At 37.4% G+C, this 4235-nt stretch overlaps 1 pseudogene; it reads right to left on the bottom strand.

Annotated features, from left to right (window-relative positions):
- Window positions 1–432: 432 nt before the first annotated feature.
- Window positions 433–690, bottom strand: LOC102470036 (ubiquitin-conjugating enzyme E2 L3 pseudogene; annotated as a pseudogene).
- Between the last annotated feature and the right edge of the window lie 3545 nt (window positions 691–4235).

Below are 4235 nucleotides of genomic sequence, written 5' to 3' on the forward strand. Positions count from 1 at the left end.
TGAGAAGGTGGGAGCCACAAGGGTAGGGGGAAGAAGGGGAACTACAATCCTTTTTTTCTTTTAAATCTTTTAGGCTAAATGTTACTTGAAGATTTTGGGTAAATTTGGACAAGAAAAGAAACAGCATTCTTTTGAAGTAGATTGAAGCAGTGATTTTTAAAACAGAAAGCAGAACTAGAACATCTTAAATTTTTAATTCTTTCTTTACAGGTTACCTAGACCACTTTTGATTAAGAAAACTGTAGAAAGTTAGTAACTGCCACAAGCGAATGCTAGACAGTGGCACATGTCAATTTTCCACAGAGTCTTGCTTTGCGGGGTGTCTGATGGACTGCTCGGGGACTCTGCTCACACTTGCTGGAATCAGTCATGGCAGATTTTAGTCCACAAATTGCTTTCTCCATATTTTTTTGTAAACTCTTCAGTGTTCTATCAGAATATTTTACGGTCCTTAGAGTATTTTTCAGCTAGGTCGGCCCAGAGTGGATGCTCGGGCTGGGGGTCGCGCACCAGTGCTATGAGGGACCGGATTACTTGGTCCATTTTGGTAGCTGGCTTCCAGTTTTTAGCACTAATTGCTGGCAGACAGACTTGCTCCCTTTCATCTCCTGTTTTAAATGTGATCTTTGGTGGTTTGAATGGGTGCCCTGCTGGGAAGTTGATTTCGATTCTGAAGGCACCCCTTGTCATTTGGAGGGTTGTCAGGAACAATAAGCCCTTGCCAAGTCAATGAATTAGCTTTATCAAACTGAATGTTATGGAAGATTTTCATTCCTCATTTGCAGATTTCTTCAAGTTCCTTCATCAGCCTCCTGCTGGTCGCCATCTTGGATCTGGTGTTGCTCCCCAGTGTGATTCTTAAGTCTCCCGGTCTTGGACTCAATCTGTGGTCAGTCAGGTGGGAGTCCAGCACTGTAACCACCATGCCACCTGCTGGCCGCATGATTTTACTTTATTCTTACAGGATTGGTATTATTTTTAAAGCAGTTGAAATAACTAAACCTTAAAGAGCTTAAATAACTTTTCCAAAATTTTACAGTGATTGATGAAGTCTGGATTTGAACACCCCTCTCTGTGATGGCAGAATTATTACCAATGCTACTGTCTGTTTCCCCAAATATCCATGTATTTATTTTGTTGCACCAATCCTTTCCATAAAGATATTTAGGGATCTAGACTTCTAGAGAAGAGGCTATTTCAGGATAATATTAAGTGGACTTTATTGAATGTGATCCCAGATACATCTGCCTAATTTGTACCTGTAAGACTGCATTAGAGTGCAGTTATACTATGGGCTGGACACAATATATTGCCATCATGATGTAAATATAACTGATGAATAAATGACTATATGCCTAGCATATGCTTCATTTCATTAGGAACAAGTAAAAAGTGACAAATATTGCATCCCATTTGAATCTCAATAAATGACACACTTTGACACCCATTCAGAGATTGTGAAATATAGGACTGGTGCCTAAAATTGTACTTATTTCATGAACCTTATTTGTTTCAAGTCCTTAGTTTTTAATAATAGTAAGAAACCAGAGTGAAAATCAGTTCTAATTTCGTTTCCCAAAGACAGCTTCTGTTTTCCTTCCTGTAGTTTCTAATGTTCCCAGGTTGAGAATGTGGAGCCTACCCTAGATGATCATGAATACCTCATCTGTTCACTCTCAATAACTGGGGCATATGCTATTGACATGGCTTCCAGCCAGCCAATGACTGCATTCAAGAATTTTGTCTTTTCTTCTAATTTCTGCTACAGTAGGAAGACAGGAGACAACACAAAGTCACAAAAATGGACAGTTGTACTCAGAGAGGTGATTATTAAAATAGAAATAAGCAATTCTCCCAGTTTTCTTTTTCTTTTGTCCACATTTGATTACTTATATATATATATATAATGTGTGGAATGCTTTGCAAAGTCATTGTAAACTGTATCTGAAAGACTAGTGCTCCCAGCCTAGGCCTCTGGTGGGTAGGCCTCTGGTGGGATAGGTGTTTTCCTGGCCTGCACTTTTCCTTATCACAAATATGTCTCTTGAGGCTTTGAAGCATTTGAAGTATTGCATCATGTAATGACATTGATAATAATAGCAGTAGTAGTAATAATGATACCCTACTATGAAGTCAATGAAAATCCACCTCATTATAGTTGAAAAGATGGCATTAGCGTCTTAGTTGAGCATTTAGGGATTTTCTTTATAGGAGAGAATCAGGTGAATGGGAAATAATAGAAAAGACAGTAAATCTGCAGAAGAGCTGTCAGAAATGTGTGTCTTCCCAAACTAAATTTCTAATCTAGTTTTGCTTCTAAAAGTTCCTGGAAAGAGGCATAAAGGAAAGTATAATTTTTCTTAGTGAGCAACAGGGGAAGACCATTTGCTACTCACACATAGTAAATATAAAAATGTAGGTAATGTGTGCTAATTCCTGTAGTGCCTCAAAAGGGAAGCCATCTCTCAAGCTCTTAGGACATTCTGGTATGTAAACAAGAAACCTACTGAAGAAAATTGAGTGCTCTCATTAGGATATGTTGTGAGTAGACATGAACCTTGAAGGGGCATAACAAGTAAACTGAATATTACAATTATGTTCTTGAAATACTTATTTCTCATAAATAATGCATGTGTTGATGTATAAAACCAGATCACTCATGTACATATCACTGTTATAATGAATTGCTGTTAACTATGGAAGCATGTCATATTCAAAAACAATTCAGGGTAGAAAAATGGCAAGAGTCATCACTGTAAGAGTGAAGGATTTGAAATAATAGAAAAACAGTAAGAGGTTTATAAATTGCTAGTCATTCAACAAATACTTCATTGAGGGCTTGACTTGGAATAGCACTGTACTAGTAATGGGAAAAGAAGGCCTGAATTTCAGGAGAGCAATCAGAGGACATAGAGATATGTTGTTTAGCCGGTACTAATTTTAGACAGAAATGATCTAAAAGTAAATGAAAATTAATGCTTCGAAATATTATCTTGAAATTTGGTTCTAGTTTTTACTTAAAATATTTATGAGATATGAATTGAAGTAAAATATGAATTCGTTACAATGCATCTTCTGTATCTCATACAGACTAAAACTATCAACATCTCTAACCTTGTAGCTAAAATTCATCAGCTTTATCTTGAAAAATGGTATGATCTAATGCTATGAAGTTTTTTCAGGGCACAGTAAAACTTTTAGCCATCTGACTTTCGTAAACATCAATCCAGTAAGGATTATAGTCCCTGGTGAAAATGTGATAAAACTCTGAGATGATTATACACTATCTTCACACTTTAATTTTTTTTTTTTTTTTGGGAGAGATTTTCACTGTAGGGTGCGTGCGCTCGCCAGACAGACAGAGAGAGATATAGAGACAGAAAGCGAGAAATCACCCCCCAGGGGGGATGGTCACGCCGCAATCCCTTCTCCTCCATTCTCCTCATTTCCAGGATTTTTTTTTATTATTTATTCATTTTTATAAAAAATTTTTATATACATTCAGTCACATTATTTAGCTTACAAAGTGAACATTTCAATATGTGAACATTTCTCCCCGGTCCAGTTGATCAAAATATCTTCAACCGATAACACCACACATCCCCATCCTGTCAATGCTCTGCCTCCGTATCCCTCCTCCAAATGTCCTTCCTTAGGTCCCACTCCTCCATACACACCACATCTGGAATTCACCCCCATCTGAGGTTGTGTTTGTACAACCTTAGGTCAATCAGTTTCAGTCATAAGAGTGCACACACTCAGTATATATTAAGTGGGGACATACAATGTCTCTCTTTCATAGCCTGGCTTGCTTTACTTAGCAGTAAATCTTCCATATTCTTCCACTTTCTGTCAAAAGCCAGGGTTTTGTTAGTTTTTATGGTTGAATAGTATTCCATAGAGTATATGTGCCACAGTTTTTCAATCCATTCATCCATACGGGGGCATTTGGGTTGGTTCCATGTCTTAGCAATCGTGAAAAGTGCTGCAATAAACATCGATGTGCAAACACCTTTCCAATGAAGAATTCTTCTGTCCTTTAGGTAGATGCCAGGGAATGGGATTGCTGGATCATATGGTAGTTCTATTTGTAGATTTTTGAGGTATCTCCAAATTGTTCTCCAATTTACATTCCTATCAGCAGTGTAAGAGAGTTCCCCTTTCACCACACTCTCACCAACATTTATTTTATTTATTTATTTTTTTAAATCTTAGACATTTTGACTGGGGTTAGG

Source organism: Tupaia chinensis, unplaced genomic scaffold (assembly GCF_000334495.1).
Source record: "Tupaia chinensis unplaced genomic scaffold, TupChi_1.0 Scaffold148768_1, whole genome shotgun sequence".
Taxonomy (NCBI): Eukaryota; Metazoa; Chordata; class Mammalia; order Scandentia; family Tupaiidae; genus Tupaia; species Tupaia belangeri.